Source organism: Pelodiscus sinensis, chromosome 3 (assembly GCF_052426305.1).
Source record: "Pelodiscus sinensis isolate ZL-2025 chromosome 3, ASM5242630v1, whole genome shotgun sequence".
In the NCBI taxonomy this organism is placed as follows: Eukaryota; Metazoa; Chordata; order Testudines; family Trionychidae; genus Pelodiscus; species Pelodiscus sinensis.
Genome location: NC_143054.1, coordinates 97,900,212 through 97,919,179, shown reverse-complemented (window position 1 = coordinate 97,919,179; position 18,968 = coordinate 97,900,212). Strand labels below are relative to the sequence as shown.

At 41.3% G+C, this 18,968-nt stretch overlaps 1 long non-coding RNA gene across 5 annotated transcripts in view; it reads right to left on the bottom strand.

Annotated features, from left to right (window-relative positions):
- Nucleotides 1-18,463, bottom strand: part of LOC149524683 (uncharacterized) — a 43,081-nt gene extending 24,618 nt beyond the window's left edge. For 4 of the 5 annotated variants that reach the window (XR_016349178.1, XR_016349180.1, XR_016349182.1 and 1 more), the window contains exon 1: nt 16,100-18,463. This is a non-coding gene — a long non-coding RNA (uncharacterized LOC149524683). Of the gene's footprint in view, nt 1-1,763; nt 1,892-2,923; nt 3,072-16,099 lie in introns of all 5 variants that reach the window. The other variant, XR_016349177.1, reaches the window with a different exon arrangement.
- Nucleotides 18,464-18,968: the final 505 nt, after the last annotated feature.

The window sequence follows — 18,968 nt, the reverse complement described above, 5'->3', positions numbered from 1 at the left end:
TGTAAGTGAGAACTGGCCTTTCCCCCAAGGACTCTGAGAGTGAGGGGTAATTTTCCAGGATAGGTTGTCGATTGTTGATAATGGGTTGGGGGTTTAAGTTGTGGACTCTAGGTGATGACAAGTGGAAGTTTGTTGTTTTCTCTTTTGGGCCTGTCTTGAAGTAGTTCATGTCTGGGTACTTTTTTGGCTCTGTCGGTCTGTTTTTTCACTTCTCCAGGTGGGTATTTCAGTTTTATGAATACTCCATATAGATCCTGTAGGTGTTTGTCTTTGTCTGTGGGATTGGAGAAAATTCAGTTGCATCTTAGGACTTGGCTGTTTACAAGAGATTGAGAAATGTGTCTGGGATGGAAGCTAGACGCATGAAGGTAAGTGTAATGGTTGGTAGGTTCCAGGTATAGAGTGGTGGAAATTTTTCCATCACTTAATTGTACTGTAGTGTCAAGGAAGTGGATTTCTCGTATGGACTGATCCAGACTGAGATTGAGGGTGGGATGGAAGTTGTTGAAATCCCTCTGAAATTCTTCAAGCATCTCTTTCCTGTGGGTCCATATGATGAAGATGTCATAGATATAGCATAAGTAGAGTAAGGGTGTTTGGTGGTGACAGTGAATGAAAACCTCTGAATAACAGGGCATTAGTGGGACCATTAGTAATAAGAGCTGTCTCAGGGATGACCCTATGGTATTTTCAGAAGCTGTAAATCAGACCAGCACCATCTAACATAACACAGGGGAAAATCCCTAAATTCTAAACCCTAAACAAAGCCAAACACCCTATATTTGTTTTTATTTGCAGGCATCCTGCCTATGGTTGTGACAATTTTCTTCCACTATTTGATCTGAGGAAGTGGGTCTGGCCCACGAAAGCTCATCACCTAATAAACTATCTTGTTAGTCTTTAAAGTGCTACATAGTCCTGTTTTGTGTTATGAAATATCTTCCATACCCTTGGAGTATTTTCATCAGCATATTCTGTAGATAGGGCCACTTTATTTATCACAGCCATGGTGAGACTTGTCATGCTATTTGTGTCATTGCAAATTGCATAGAAATCGTGCAAGGCTACTCTGAGTTTCTCACCCACAATAAAACAGCTGATGGGAAGGATGCTCCAGTGGTTAAATCACTACACAAGGACCGCACAAACCAATGTTCAAGTATTTCCTCTGTCACAGGATCCCTGTCTGGCCTGGGACAAGCAACACTGTCTCTCTGACTGTCCCCCAGGTTGTCTATATATAGGAATACAGTTACACTTTCCTTACAGGACAAGGGTCCTTTATTTTCTATTTATGAATAGTAACGCAGAGCAGAAAGAGAGACAAATAGCTAAATCATTCGACAATTTATTTGGACTTACACAAAGCTTTTGACAAGAGGCTATTAAAGAAACAAGCAGTCATGCAGTGAAAGGTAAGGTACTACCATGGACTAGAAACCAGCCAAGACATAGAAAATAAAAAGTAAAGATAAGTGTATTCAATTTGCCATATGCAAAGAGATTAACAATTAAATGCCCCGAAGATCTGTACTGGAAACATTATTTAAGGCATTTGTTCACGATATGGATAAGAAGCTGAACATTCAGGTGGAAAGTAGCTGTGAATAATACAAAATGATTTAATTTAGTCAGTAAGAAAGCAGACTGTGAGGTACTCCAGAGGGATCTAACACAATGGCAGATGAAATTAATCACAGACAAGTGCAAGAAAGTACACTGTAAGGAATATTTTGAACTACTTATCTATGGCATACACTCACTGCAGCTGAGGAATGAGGCTTGAACTTTTGGCAGTTCCTCCATTGCTATGAAAAAGGATTTCCAGGAGAGTGCAGGAGCTCAGCCAGAGGTTAGAGGTCTATTTCAGGAGTTGGTGAGATTCTGGGGCCTGCAACATGCAGCAGGTTAGACCAGATGATCACAATTGTCCCTTCTTAGTATATAGCCTATGAGTTTCTCACAGATCACCAAGGCATCTCCATTCTACTACATATAGAAATATTTTAGGATAGACTTAATTATTTTAAGGTTATAATGCTTCAGTTTGACAAATTTTTGTTAGACTTCTATGTTTGGAAAAGTCATAATACTGCTATTGATATGATATCATACTGATAAATGTTAATGCCGCGTCAAATCAATATTACTTTTTTACAACTCTATGGTTCTTCAGAAAACAGGACTATGTAGCACTGTAAAGACTAACAAGATGGTTTATTAGGTGATGAGCTTTCATGGGCCAGACCCACTTCCTCAGATCAAATTGTGAAAGAAAATTGGCATGACCAAAGGGATACGATCAAAAAAAGTGAACACATATAAAAAGGACAAATCAAATTTCAGAACAGAGGAGGGATGAGGGGGAGAGGTTAATGTCTGTGAGCTAATGATATTAGAGGTGAAAATTGGGGAATCTATCTTTGTAATGGGTAAAGTAATTAGCACCTTTGTTGAGACCCAGGCGTAAAGTGTCAAATTTAAGCATGAATGACAGTTCAGAGGTTTCTCTTTCAAATCTAGTGTTAAAATGTCTTTGAAGCAGGATGCAGGTAATCAATTCGTTAAGACAATGCCCTTTCTGGTTGAAATGGCAAGAAACTGTTTTTTCTTTGTGATACTGTCTATCTGTTTATATTAGAAGTGAAGGACACTGTATAATGGAAATTGCTAAGGGAATATAGATCGACTATAATAACCCAAATTACAATCTGACCAGGATATCAAGGCTAGAACTCCTTAGTAAGAATAATATTGTTTGTTTTACCTTTTTTGTAAGGAAATTAAAGCAATTGGTTCAGAGGATGAAATCATTTCAGCAATCCTGCATAGAACAAGCAAATTGGTATTTGAAGAAGGGTTTTGAAGGTTCAGTGAAGGCCCAGCTGTAAGGCATTCAAACAGAACAATGCATTTATATTACCTCTGAGCATAATATCTCCAGGCTTGATCCTGACAAAGCTTCCATTGACTTCACTGATTTGTGATCAGAATCTTCCCCTTCCATTTTTCTCTTTGTTTGTAAAGGATCCTTTTAAACTATTTCATAAAGGAACTCAGTAGGTGAAATTCTAAATGGGAAGGGTAAAATCGGTTATTTTTCTATAATCACAAGGTACATTGATATACTTGTTACATCGAGAATACGTGAAATAGCTTTTGAGACATCTCTTCCCTCTCTTTATATCATTTCTGCAGGAAGTATGCCCCTCTGCTGAGGTCTTGCAAGCAGCTGCATTTGTACTGCTATGTTTTGTGAATTTTAACAGGCACCCAGTTTCACCTTCTGCCATCTAATAGAGTCTGCATGAATGTTTAAAATAGCCATTCAGAAACAAGGTAACTTGGGATCCATAGCTGAATCAATGACATGATTCAATTTATTTGTTAAACCACCCAGGTCACTGAACTGCAATGCACTGGGGCCAACTTCTGATGTGATTAATTAGTCCATTTGCCCATTTCACATGTTTTAATTTGAAGAGTAAATTGAAATTTTGTTAATTTGTTGACCAATAAGCCACTGTGGTTAGCTTGTTGTAATCTTTAAACATGGACCGAATATCATTGGAAGATATTGTATTAGAGACACGATGAACAAATGGAGAAAGAACAGCACTCTTTATTAAACGATTTCTTTATAGTGGTAAATATAGCCTAACTTAAACTCAATCATCTCATCCGTATTCTCCAGGGTAACACTGTCATCAGCTTGGTCTTCTAATCAGGAAGAGCTGGCATGCAGAGAAAATAAGGACACTTGTGAGTAGGCAGAAAGACTGCTAATCTTTAGGTTGAGTAGCCCATTATACTACTAGACAGGGACTACTAGTCCTTATCAGTCTCCAGAATTAGTTTAGGTCAGACATCATTCAGTGCTTAAAAATACACACATTACTTTATCAAAATAGCAACTGAAATATCCCTTGGAAATCAGGCAGGTGCTCCTGAGATGTCTTGTTCACTGTAGACATACTCTAGTAAGCAGATGTTCTACATGTAATAAGAATTGTTACAACCTATCATCAAGCTCTACTGCTACTGTGGAAACAATTATGCATTTAAGAACTCTAGGGCTGTGTCTACACTGCACCCCTTTTTCGGAAAAGGGATGCAGATTAGACTCTTTGGAATAGGCAAATCTGCGGGGGATTTAAATATCCCCCGCAGCATTTGCATTAACATGGCTGCCGCTTTTTTCCGGCTTGGGGATAAGCCGGAGAAAAGCGCCAGTCTAGACGTGATTCTCCGGAAAAGGGCTTATTTTCCGGAGAATCACGTCTAGACTGGCGCTTTTCTCTGGCTTATCCCCAAGCCGGAAAAAAGCGGCAGCCATGTTAATGCAAATGCCGCGGGGGATATTTAAATCCCCCGCGGAATTTGCTATTCCGAAGTGTCTAATCTGCATCCCTTTTCCGGAAAGGGGTGCAGTGTAGACACAGCCTAGAAGTATTAGCTGTATCAAGATTGCATCTAGGAAAGGAAATATTTTTTTCAATGTAATAGTGTCAGGAATTACACTGTAAGGGTATGTCTACACAGCAGTGTTATTTCAGAATAACCGGCGTTGTTCCGAAATACAGTTTGGCTACATCTAGACTGGCCACAAATTCCGGAAAAGGGATGCAAATCAGGTAAGTCAGCATAGGGAAATCCGTGGGGGATATAAATATCCCCCGCGGATTTAAATAAACATGTCCGCCACTTTTTTTCCGGCTTGGGGAAAAGTAGGAATAAGAGATCCTCTGGAAAAGGGCTTTATTCCAGAGGATCACGCCAGACTAGACGCTTTTTTTCCGGCTTTTCCCCAAGCTGGAAAAAAAGTGGCGGACATGTTTATTTAAATCCACGGGGGATATTTAAATCCCCCGCGGATTTCCCTATGCTGACTTACCTGATTTGCATCCCTTTTCCAGAATTTGTGGCCAGTCTAGACGTAGCCTTTATGTCTACACTACAAGTAGCTATTTCAACATACCGTCAAAATACTGTTGAACTGGAGGACTTCTTACTCTGACTCCTGTAACCGTCATTTTACGAGGAGTAATGGAAGACAGAGAAAGAGTGCTCTTACTCAGACTTCCTACTGTGTATACAGCGCCAAAAGCTGAATTAAGCTATTTTGACTTCAGCTCCGCAATTGACGTAGTTCAAGTTGTGTAGCTTATTTTGGGGTTAGCCTTGCTGTGGAGATGAGCTCCTACAGAATGGTTTCAGGAATACACATTTCAGGGATGCAGTATGGTAATTTTCAATAACCACACGCTACATTTTCACCTTGATTCACCACAGTCTTCAAATGCATTTTGCATGTACAATAACAAAGTTAACTATTCATGTCATGTCACCACATGCCATCTCTTAATCTATCTTCATTTTGTTCAGCCAAATATTTACTCATTACACATTTCAGTATAATAACTATTAGGATGCTTCCTGTTCAATCAGCAATAATTATCTTGTGGTTTAATAACTAAGATGAATGATTAATGACAAATATGTCACATTAAAGCATTCAGTTATTATTGTTTCATCACCTCTAGTAATAAGTACCTTGGATTTGGGCTCGTCACCATTTGTGGTTTGCTCTACAGGTGCCATTGATCATTTTGCAACATTGTCTCATGGTAACAAAACATCATGTGGTGCAGACAGCACATCATGCCACCATGGCATTGTGGAAAATTATGCTCTTACTCGTGAGGAAACCATTTTTTTCAGGATATTTAAATGTTCCTGCTATTACAGCTTCCATAATATGGAAAAAACATGGCTAATCATGCAAAAGTTGAGGTTTCAGCCACAGAATTTGTTTTTTCAAGATACAGGACTATGTAGCACTTTAAAGACTAACAAGATGGTTTATTAGGTGATGAGCTTTTGTGGGCCAGACCCACTTCCTTGTTAGTCTTTAAAGTGCTACATAGTCCTGTATTTTGTTTCAGCTACACCAGACTAACATGGATACATTTCTATCACTGTTTTTTCAAGGATATTGTTATTATAGATCCTTAGGAATAGAAAACAATCATGCTGTGTCATCTAAATAACAAATGGATAGGTGTTTCTCACTCTGAAATCCATGGTTAAAATTGTAATGGATGATTTCATGCCAATCAGAGGTCAGCCATGTGAAAACCACTTTGTATGATAACTGAGAGTTAAGAGGTTATGGGAATAAAACAGGGATGTTGAGAAGCAGTTGGGAGGAGAACAGATGGAGGGTGAAGGAAAAGGGTGACGCATGGGGGGAGCGGTAGTTCATGTATGGTGTAGATTCATTGCTCATGTTTGTGATTTTACTATGCCAGTGGAATCTCTGAATAAAAGTATAGATAAGTCACTCAGTTACCAGTTTTTTATTTTATATTTGTTAGCTGAATTTCTAGTATAATGGAAAACTGTCCCCAACTTTGCGCTATTATTTGACTACAATTCCTAACTACTTAGAGTATCTGAATGGAATTCTTAACAGCACCTACAAGCGCTGATTTTCATAGGGTTTATCAGATACAGTCCCTGTGGAAAACCCAGCAATTTAGAAATTTCACTTTCTGCTTTAAACTGCAACTAGAATAGCCAATTTACATCAAGGCAGACATTTTATTCCCTACAGGTGACATTCAGGAAAATCTCACTAAAATCAAAATGATTTGATTATATCCATTTAATGTATGAGACTAGAAAGAAAACTAACCTGAACGTGCTGCTGATCTATAAACCACCAAAGGAGCTGGTAAAAGATACTTTCTGAAAAGGTGAAGTTCTTAAGAGTCGGCATCAGACCCATCATCTTGGTAGACTTAATATCCACAGAGATGAAGCCTCCATTATGATAATCCAAAACGGTCTACCCAATACTCCACTTTGATTTTTCATAGATTATATTTGCCCCAATAGGCTGTTACTAGAATGGATATTTGGACTATGTGTGGCCAAGAGCCACCATCATATTCTGATAAGATCACTTCCACCTTAAGGCAAAAACTCTTCCTATTGCAAAGTAAGAAGAAACCACCACCATGGTCTGTCCCAAAATGCTCTCTCAGGGTATGTCTAGACTACATGGCTCCGTTGACGGAGCCATGTAGATGAGTTTACTAGACATAGGAAAATGAAGCAGTGATTGAAATAATCGCTGCTTCATTTACATCAAAATGGCTGCTGCGCTGTGCCGATCAGCTGTTTGGTGTCACAGCAGGGCAGTCCGGACACGCTGTGGTTGACAATGGAAGCCTTTATCGACCGCTCCATTATGCCTCGTAGAATGAGGTTTACTGGAGCGGTTGACAAAGGCTTCCCTTGTCGACCGTGGCACATCCAGACTGCCCCGCTGTGCCACCACACAGCTGATTGGCACAGTGCGGTGGCCATTTTGATGTTAATGAAGCGGCGATTATTTAAATCGCTGCTTCATTTTCCTATGTCTAGTAAACTCATCTACATGGCTCCATCGACGGAGCCATGTAGTCTAGACATACCCTCAATACCTAGCAGAAGTCAGCAGCTGCACGAGAAGCAAATAGCTAAAGATGAATGTAAGGAAGAATAAGGAAATGCTCACAGCACAAAGAGTTATTTACATGAGGGAATCCACAGCATGTAAAATTTCCTGCAAAATTACTTTTGTTTTTCATTTTGGTTCCTTGTCACACACTGCTCCCTACTTTTGGATTTGGACAAGAGGGTAGATTTGCTTCCAATTGTTATGCCACTCTATAGCCTTCAGGTCCTTTCAACCATTATTCTACAGCTCATGTGTAAATAACAGCAAAAAAAAAGGCATAAAATGTGCATAGCCATGCTCTACTGGCCAGAAAATTGCCCCCCCAGCTTATCATATATAGACTCGGCCCTGGTGACCAATGCATTTGTGACTCTCGTGTTTGGTTACTGGAACTTATATCGAGGAACAAAGCAACACACCCTGAAAAAAACCATTTACTCAGCAAACAAGTGCTCCACTCTGGAGTTGATTCAAAGCCCACTGAAACAATGGGAACTTTTCCATTCATGTGAGGGTAAGTCTACACTGCAACACTATTTCAAAATAACTAGTGCGATTCCAAATTAACTTAGTCCACATCTACACAGCAGGAAGTTATTTCAAAATAATGTTAAAATACTGTCAAACTGGAGGACGTCTTACTCCAACTCCTGTAACCCCCCTGGGTATGTTTACACAGTAAAGTTATTTTGAAATAACAGCCATTATTTCGAAATAACTTTCCCAGAGTCTACACAGCCAAACTGCTATTTTGAAATTATATCAAAATAGTGGAGGACTTATTTCAAAATTGGTAAACCTCATTCCATGAGGAATAGCACCAATTTTGAAATAGCTATTTCGAAATAAGCGCTGTATAGATGCTTATTTTGAAATAGGGGGCCTCCAGCCCTTCCCAGGGTGCCCTGGAGGCCACTCTGGGCACAACCAAGAAAACTCCTCTCCTTTCCCCCCTCCCTGGACTTCTTAAAGGGGTAGACTCTGGCCACAGTGCCTGTGCCAGCTCCAAGCCTGCCAGCCCAGAGCCAGCAGTTGCTGCCCCTGACCCAGTGGCCCCAGGATGAGCCAGGCAGCCAGTGCCAGCCAGCCCTCCACTGCTCCCCAGGACCAGTCTGCCATCTCCCAGGAGCCTGCCAGGGGCTGGAAAAGGTGGGCGCTTGCCTGGTCCAGTGCAGAGATCAGGGACATAATTCAGGTTTAGGGGGATGCTTCCACCATCCATGATCTCCGCACTAAATGGAGGAACGTGGCCGTCTACAGGTGAATGGCTGCCAGCCTGGCCACCAAAGGCCACATGCAAACCCAGGAGCAGATTCGCATGAAAATAAAGGAGCTGCGGAAGGCCTATTCAAGGGCCATAGGGGGCAGCTTCCAACCAGGGGCAGACCCAGACCCCTGCCCCTATCTTGATGCCGTAGACCGCATCCTGGGGGGCAGGACGGTCCATGCCCCCCTGGTGGTCATCGACCCTGGGGCAGAGTTTGCTGCCTCCTGCTGCTCCAGCCCCTGCTGCCTCCCCAGCTATTGCTCCTCCTGCCGCTCCTTCTCCCCCTCCCGCTTCTTCCTTCCCACCCTCCCCACACCCGCAGGGACGCCGAGGCCCCCGCACCCACTGTGCTGGGAGACAGTTGGGCCAGCAAAACCCCCAGCCATGAGCCATGAGCTTCTCCTCCCTCTTCCTCCCCTTGCCTCCCCCTGCCAGCTCCCTCCTCCCAGGTTTCTCCCTCTGCTCTCTCACCCTCCCTCCTCCCCTCTCCCACCTTCTTTCCCCAGTCTCACCTCAGTTTCATTCCCCCTTCATCCCAGTTTTGTTCAATAAAGAGGCTTTGTTGTAATGAACACGTGTCTTTTATTGTACAGCAGGAAGGAGGGTTAGGGAGGGGTAAGTGGAAGGACGTGAGGGAGGAATGAGGCACAAGCGGGGCACATCAGGGAGACTGTTATTGCCTGCAGAATGTGCTGCCAGGCTCACAGCAACATGTCCAGGAGAAGCACCAGAGTGCCCAGGGGCGGCTCCGGCTCCATGCTGCAAAGTACTGAGGTGTCCTGAGTGAGGGCAACCAGAGCATGCTGAGAAAAAAATGCTTTGCTGTCCCGCAGTGAGGTAGGCAAGCAAGCAGGGAAACCTTAGAACCGGCTGTCTGAGGGGGTCCCTTTAAGCACAGGTCTCAGATAGCTTCAGGCAACAGCCACACAAGGTAACTCCTGACCTGATGCTCTGCCAGAACTGGTTCCAGCCGGCCTTAAATGTGATTCAGTATCCTATCAGTGTGGATGCGCTATTTCAAAATAGCAAAATGTTATTTCGAATTGCATTTTGTGTTTAGATGCGTTTTTTCAAAATAAGCTATTTCGAAATAACTATTTCAAAATAAGATATTTCAAAATAATGCTGTAGTGTAGACATATCCTCATTGTACAAGGAGTAAGGGAAGTCAGAGGAAGAGTGCTCTGTTTCAAAATAAGTGCTGTGTAAATGCTCCCTAAGACCTGGCATACTAAAAAGTCTTCAAATCACAAGCTACAGACATTCATACAGATGCCTTAGGTACAATTTTCACATCAAATGGCAAGACTGTCACAAATGAGGAGCTTTGAAACAGCAGGACAAGAACCACTTGATGTTGAAATCAAGAGAAGAAAGTGGGGATGGCTAGGCCACAGTCCCAGAAAACCATCATTCAGCATAGTCCGTCAAGCTCTCACATGGAACCCGTAAGGAAAACGCAAAACAGGAAGACCTCGGATAACATGGAGAAGATCTACTGAGATTGAAGGACAGAAACTGGGGTTCTCCTGGTGTCAGCTAGAAGTTTTGTCTCAAGACAGTGAAGTGGAGGAGACTTTTAGATGACTTATGCTCCACTCGGAGTACAAGGGTTTAAGAAGAAGAAGATTTTGAAATAAGCTATGCAATTGACATAGCTCAATTTGCATAGCTTATTTTGAGTTAAGCCCTGCATTATAGATACACCCTTAGTGGGGTTTGGAACAGACTACTTCTACATTGGTTCCCAATAAAAAACAGAGTCTACTTCAAGGCTTTTCCTGATAGCCTTTCATTTAATTGGTCCTAGCTACCAGAGAGATTGTCTGTCCATCTACCACCACCTGCTCCTACAGTAGCTATGTTCCATTAAAACCATGAAACTGTCAGCCAATAAGGGGAACTCATGAATGTGGGAAACAGAAGTTTCACAGGAGCTGGAGCTAACCTATGGAGCAAGAGATAAGAATGACCATGAACCACACCACCTTCAATGCAAAACTTGTTTCTCTGAAGTTGCTTTCCCATAATAATTTCTGCACAGAGGGAAAATGAGAAGCAAACCTCCTACAAACATAAGAAAGAAAAAAAACTGAAAACTTTTAAATTCTTGGCAGATGCTAAAATACTATGGTGTTGATGAGAGAGAGAAAGTGAGTGAGTGAGTGAGAGAGAGAGAGAGAGAGAGAGAGAGAGAGACTCTGGGAAATGACTCACCAAGCTCCAGATCTGTGAAACTGAAAGATCTGTGAAAAGTATAATACAAGTCCTGTGGGGACTATGACAGATTGGATATTGTCAGTTAAGAAATCACACTTCACAAGAATGAAATTATTGAGAAATATGGAGTTACTAAAAACTTAAGGCTGTGACTGAAGGAGAATAAGCTATTGCCCAGTAATTAAACATAGGAAAGCATACACTTCTGGGAGTGAAGGGTATAGGCTATTGCAGGTCCTGATTTTGCATCCAAGGATGCATATAGAAAAACTCCAGATGACTTCAGTGGCAGCAGGACTGGGCCCTTAGCAGCATTCCCTGTATGCTTTGCACTTGGGCTGTCACTCAGGGGAGATTCAAATGCTGCCCAGCTGATTAACAGAGCACCCACAGTCACCCTCAACCAACAACATGTGTTTCTACTGATGGTGCACATCAGCACATGCCTTGGTGCACATGACCAAATTTATTCCACACATGGATGGGAAAAATTGGAGGGAACAAACTTATGTGAAGCCATTAGGAGCTATATACATGTCAGCATCAGCAGAAGATGAAGGACCTGATCAAAGAAGGGAAAATTTATATGTGAGTTCAAAGGAGATTTTACATTACCGTTTGTTAACAGGCAGGAGATGGAAAGCAAACCTATTGGACAGAGAAAATGGATATTAATTCATTTGCTCAGCTAGCACACCTGTACAAACATCACCATCCCTATTCAGATAAAATAAAGGTCTTGCTTGCTGATATGGTAATGGCGATTAGCACCTGACCACTTCACAGGAGCAAAGAATAAAACTGGCAGGTCTGCAAAGAAAAGAAGAAAGATTCTAGCAAGAAGTGGAGACTAGAGACTGCTCTATACTTTTGGCACTTCAGCTGAACCAGTCAGCTGTACCACTGTAGCATTTAGTTAAGATGCTATTTATGTGTATGGAACAGCTTCTCCCATCGATACAGATACTTCACCTCTCCAGTCAACATAGCATTGTCTTTGCCAGGAGTTAGGTTTGTATAACTCCTTCACTCAAGGGGTGCCGATTTTCCACATAATGTAGTTAGACTGACGTAAGTGTGTAGTGTGGGCCAGGGCTAGAGTTGTGGGAGAAATGGTTTGCCCAGGAGACTTGTTGAGATTTTGAATTTTTTCCCATCTCAGAGCAGTACAAAAAAATCAAAACTTTGAAAAATTTGGCAAATTTTTCTACTCTAAACTTAAATAACAAATTTCAAAACAAAATGTCATTTTAACCTGAAAAAACAAAAATTTAATTTCAAAAAGGTCAAAAGGGGATGTTTCCACAGTTCCACAATGTATTTTTTTTATGTGGGTTTTTGTTGTTGTTGGGGGTAATTTGCTGTTTTGTTTTCCGAACCCCAGGAGATTTGTCAAAGGTGACCCTTTCCTGCAAACAGTTTGTGTTTCAAAGAATTGATGTATTCTGATCAAAAAATGAAAGTCTAAAATTTCCCCATCATTTCTCATGGGAACCTGCATCAAGAAGGCAACTGCAATTCATGGACATCAGTGGCTGGAACACTGATACTGTAATGACAAGAGAGCAACCTTTCCACCCAGGCACTGTTCTTGGAGCAGCACAGTCACATGCCACCACTTATCAAATACTACACTGGAACTCAGGAGGCCTGTGTGTTCTAGTCTTGGCTGGCCTGCTGGGAGATTGTGGACAAGCCACTTTCCTCATTTTGTGACTCAGTTTCCCCCACTGTAAAATGGTAATAAAGATATTGACCTCCTTTGCAAAGTGATTTGATATCTAGCGATGAAAAAGCACTATATCAGAGATAGGTATCAATAAGGACACAATCTAATTTGTCTTTAGAAATCTAAATAGGGACTTAGAGACGTTATGCTAGGCACCCAGTTTAAAAGTTATGTCCATAAAGATGTGTGTGAAACCAAGAGAGAGACCTGACCAAAAAAAGAAGAAAAACTGGCAAGTCCTCTTGAAAAATGCCACACACCCCTTGCTCCCAGAAATATAATTGTATTGATAATTTAAGATACAGGGACAAAGCCCAGCAAGCTTACTCTATACATTTGTCGTTATCCTCAAGCAAGTGCAGAGATGACAAAGAATGCTAAAATCTGACAGAATCAGCACAGACCCCTGACCTCACTCCATCGCTCCAGAGAGGTTAATGAACAATTGGATGAGGGATCATATTTATGTACTGATCTGGATTAACGGAGCCCAGCGAAACCAGAGGACTGAACTTCTGATGCAGTGTCACAAAATGTATCATCTTTGTATCCCTGAGCTGACCTCAACCTCAGATTAGTTAAGCAAAACTATTATGCAACTTGCAACAGCTGAGTGGAACAGAATCAAAATAGGCAAGCAAAGAGTCAAGGACATCTCAGGGTGTACCATACCCAGCACCAGCTGGTCTAGCTTATTTGAAGCAGACTATTAGAAGTGTACCAAAACAAAAACAAAGCAAACAAAGACGATACGATTGATTTATGAATTTCTTGAATCACTCCAGACAAATACCTAAATTTGAATCTCTACTATATTTACGTTTAATCTTTCCTGAGTTGGAGCTTATAACTGACCCTGTAGAGTTATTTTCCCTGCACCACACATACACTATATCTTATACTTGTCCTCCTCAAATTTCTAAGCTGTCAACATACACTTGCGAGGTTTTATTAAAGATTACAAATGACTGAATCATGATGAAATGATTCTTGAGTAATCCAAGCAAGCGTTTATGAAAGCGGTTTCACGGACTGAAAAAAAAGAAGGAAAGCCCCTTTAGCCCTGACTGGGAACTATATGTAGCACATCAGAATTAAAGCTTATAATTTAGGAGGGGTTCTATTTATTCCCATCAGAGTTTTACTGAACAAGACAGAGAAATGCTGGCAAGCAACTATTGATGAGACCGTACTGACAGGAAATAAGGGGAAACACAGTAAAGCTACATCTAGACTGCATCCCTCTGTCGGATGAGAGATGCAGATCAAACACATTGAAATTGCTAATGAGGCAGGGATTTAAATATTCTGCACTTCATTAGTATAAACATGGTCACTGCTTTTTTTCAAAATGGAGCTTTTTCAGAAAAAAAAACAGCAGTCTAGACGCAAATCTGTCGAAAATAAACCCTTTTTCGACAGATCCTGTAAACCTCATTTTTTGAGGAATACAGGAATCTGTCGAAAAAGGGTTTAATTTTGACAGATCCACGTCTAGACTGGTGTTTTTTTTTCCAATAAAGCTCTGTTTCGAAAAAAAGAGATGGCCATGTTTATGCTAATGAAACATGGGATATTTAAATCCCTGCATCATTAGCAATTTCTGTTGACAGAGAGGTGTAGTCTAGACACACCCTAACAGACAAACAACCTATATCTAGTTGATTTCACAATTCCATAAAAAGAAATCCCAATGCAGGAGACTATTCAGTACTAGATATACTGATTTCTCACAGGGATAATTGCTGTTTTGCAAAGAAGTATCAGTATAGAAAAGAAAATTTATATCATGTCATGGATTTCAGTGAGCTTGGGAAAGCTGAATTTGGTGTGCAAGCGAGAAAAATAGGAAGTTGATTTACTGTAATTAAAGGCATGTTGTGAGAGCCCAATGGCAAATAAATATGTGAAACTAATTTAAGGTAGAATAAGAGGAGAGGAATCTAGCTATGGGAGAATAAAAAAAGAGTTCACAGCATCAAATGAGAAGAACATATTCAGGCAAGAACTGTGCTTGTTTGCATACCCAAGCTGGTCATGTAGTAAGTTGTAAAATTCTGTTGTTATTTTTAATCATATTTATTATATGAAATGCTCAGGGACCAAGGGCATACACCAGAATTTAAATGGGACTCTTAGAGCACTGGCCAGAGGTTGGATAAGCACCTGGGGGCTATAGCAATGGCAGGGGGCTAGAATCCCAGGGTGCAACCTGGAACTTGGGTGCCACTGAGACTTTTGTCCTTCCAATCTGGGCTCCCTCTTATAATGTGATTCTGTGACAAGCTGCAAATCTCTCCAGCTCCTACATTTACATAATAATTAGTAGGCAGGGATAAATGCAACTCTGTTATGTGAATGCTGTCACCTGCCACTCCTGAAATAATAGAAGTGCTTCAGCCAACTTCCCACAGCTCACCAGCCAAGGACACCAGGCTGAGCAGGGTGTGTTTGTTACCCACTCTACCCCTTTCTCAATGGGAAGAGGATGTGCACTAGCTTTTGTTCCTCAGCAGATTCTTCAATCACTTCAAGCTAAAAGCGCTGTTTAAGGTAAAATTTAACCAGATGTACTAACTTACGGACAGAGAGCTTTTCAGTGTTCAGAAGTACTAAGAGTACAGATCAAAGTTGATTGCCTAAGAAATAAAGGTAAAATCACAATCTGAGATCTCTAAACCAGAAAGGGTTTGAATAAAAAGAGTCTCACCATGATGGCATGGGTTCTTCAGACCTTGCTGGGATTTCTATTTTCATCCTAGGATCACCTGCCCCATTCAAAGTCTTTATTCTCCAGACATGTTTCCAGACTTTGAGTTGTGAGGGGAGTGAGGCCAAATGATGATGTTGCTTTCTCTTCTTTACAGGTTCCTCCAGCTTGCTGGAAAGATCTTTTGTTATGATGTGAGTCAAGCAGTCTCCATTGTCTACAATACATACTCCTTCTGAGAGAGTTCCATTGTATACGGATCCAGGAGTAGTCCTTGTGAGGGTGTATCCCCCTTAATGGGCCATTATCAGTGTCTGGCTGCCCTAAGTGTTGTACCTGAAAGGCTGATCGTGTTTCCAGCTTCACAATATATTTCAGTAATGTACACAAAGCAAAACTTCATAATTCCACATACAATCCAACAGGATAGCAATAGATCAAAACTTTTAAGATGGTATCTCACAAAGCATATTTTGTACTAAACATATCACAGTTATATGACAGTGGTGAATATGGGGGCCAAAGTGTTGCTTTGAGGGTACAGACTGTCACACAAGATATAACAAATATAAGATAAACATACATTAAAAAAATTACAGCTTTGATCCATGTAGCCACTAATCTTCTCTACTCATTCAACACAACTTAATAGTTAACTTTACTTACTTCCACTAGCATATCCTCTCTCAACCGCCTGGGAAATAGAGAATGCTTCCAGTTTCCAACATATTGAAGCTCTGTGAAACTGAAGGGAGAAGTGTACTCTAATTGAGGGTCTCCCATTGAGAGCTCCTCCATAAAAATCTCTTTCCATATACAACCAACTGCTCCTAGCTCATACACCTCAGTTGACCTCTACAGCTGCAGTACTACATGGAGGGGGAGAGAGAGAGAGAGAGAGAGAGAGAACCGCTAATGATCCAGGTTCTGCCCTTCGGATTTAAAGGTCAAAAGAAACACCTTGAATTGCACTTAGAAATTATCTGGAAGCGAGTGCGGCGCATGGAGCGCTGCTGTAATGTATGCCCGCGTCGACAAGCCAACAGCTATGATTTGCTCCGGTTACAGCTTCCAAAGACTATTAAAGCATAGCCAAATGTTACAGTGTGCAAATCATGCAAGGCACTTGGCAGAAGAAATAAAGAGACACATTTCCTGACCTGGATAATTTACTCTCTAAATTTACACATGACATTACAAATGAGGTGACACAGCAGAAGCTAGTTTTAGAAGAGATTAAATGAGATGTGACTTTCCTTCAATATGGGACAGCGTGAGAAGATGCATGAAGTCAGGAGTGGAGGAAGTGAATGAAGAGCTCATCAAAGCTTGCCTTACTGAAGGGGTGGAGGAGCAGAGTGAGGGAATCAAATGGAAGAAAAACTCAAAGATGTAGGCCAAGTTGAGTCACATAAAACCAGGAAAATCAGAATAAGTAGTAGTTTGAACTGCATGTGCTGGGCAATGAGAAGTGGTGGTTGGGAGGCCAAGCAAGGAAGATTATTTTAGCATTTTTGGACCCTTTGGAGGGGAATGACATCAATCAAGATGGCAAGTGAAAGAAGGTTGCATTACAGCCGGTCCCCGAGTTGCGAATGGTCAAGTTACGACCGTTTGCATTTATGACCAAAGCTCCCATGGAGCAGTCGTAAAGGCAGTCCCCAAATTATGAACGTGACCCGCGCTTACGAACAGCACGGTTGCTATGTAACTCAATGGGGTCTGAGTTACGAACAGATCAAGTTACGGCCAAGTGTTTGGTCTGTAACTCATTTGTAACTTGGGGAGAGGCTGTATTAGCCACCTCTTGCACAAGGGCATGCCAAATTCAAGACCTCCACAGAGACCATTCCTGCCAAGGGGTCTTCCTCAAACATGGAGTGGGGGACTAGATTTGTCCTTTCCATGGATATGCTAATGGGCAGCAATAGCACCCAGAATAGGAAAGTAGTTGTTCTGTACAGTATATTTTGACAGGAATACATACAGACTGGAGTTCTACAGAAACTTATCAACATTAATAGCAAAGCCTTATAAAGTGGCTAAAAGCATGAGAAGATCTGATTCCATCGAAAAGATATCCAGGATAGACACACCTGTATTCACACATGCATTCACATATCTACTCAGAGATTGTGGACTTTCTTGTAAATCCAGTGTGAAATGATTACATCTTTCTCATGAGGTTGTGTATCAAATATGCATATTCATGCTTCTTCCACAACCACCATAAAAAAACAGCTATACAAATCAGTGCAAAGGTAGATCAGGACTGGGCAGAAAACATGAATAAATCATGTCGGGGAAAATACATATTGCCTAATTTTGAACCCACACATATATTGTGGGTTTAAAAATTCAGTCTGAATTCAAATGCAGCTTGGTTTTTGAGCCACTACAAGAGAGTGTAAAAAAGGCAGCAGAGAGGGGAATGACATTATGCAACCCATATAGCCACCACCCACTTTTGGTGGCTTAATTTCTTGGGGGCGTTTTTCTGCCCTAACCTATAACATAGGCTTCCCTCCAGATAACAACCATTGGTCAGATCCTCAGCTAGAATAAAAGGTCTAGCACCATTATTTCTGGCCTGATATATTCTTAAAAGGTGAATCATACCCAGTGAAAATGGGTTTAAATTACAGATGGGTTGATTTGGAGATGCAAAGAGTTTTAGAAGTCCAAAATATTTTGTGAGATTCTCAAAAGCTCATAGTCTACAGGGCTCACCCACCACTAGTAAGCAATAGAAACATCTTGCCCGAATGAGCAAATCCAGTGTATTCTTCCCTCTTACTTGATAACCCTAAGAAACCGTCATTGCAAGTTAAACCTGCTAAAGGTGCAGTTTTACCTCATGTAAGTTCATCTCGTTCCCTTTTTCCCATTTATCACTCCCATTCTGTAGAACCAGCTATTGACTATCCTCCGCACTAGAATGGATGGGGAAGAATGGATCATTTGCTCTCCACAATCAAAGACCAGTCACACCGGTAACCCTTGAGCACAAGGACTATGTGGGGCTAACAAGGATGGGGAAAGTTCAGATGGAGTGGGAGAGGAGACTGCACTCAGATCAGGCACAATGAGAAACAGACTTTGAACTTTGTAGCAATGCCTATGATCCCCCTAAACACCACCGAGTTCCTCAGTGAGTCACACTAGGTCTCCCATGGCTGTCACTTGGGTTTGGGCTGCCTTGCAATAGCCCTAGTGTGATTCAAGGTCTTAAAAGCAAGATAGTGCCTAGAACTTGTTGAAGGACAATGAGGACCAGCTCTTTTAGAGACTTCTAAAGAAGGGGGAAGAGGATAAACCATTGATGAAATATTCTTCATTTTTCGAAATGGAAATGTTGTGTCCCTTATATTTGATTGCTATCCTCCTTACTGTTGTAGGTCCATAATCTCAAAAGTCAGACTCACACCCTTTCCCTCTCTTCACGGTGACTAACTTTGCCTCCTACAGTGTTCTATGTAGAAGCAAAACAAGTTACATCAGTTCTCAGAAAATCTGTGGAAAACAGGAGCTTCTC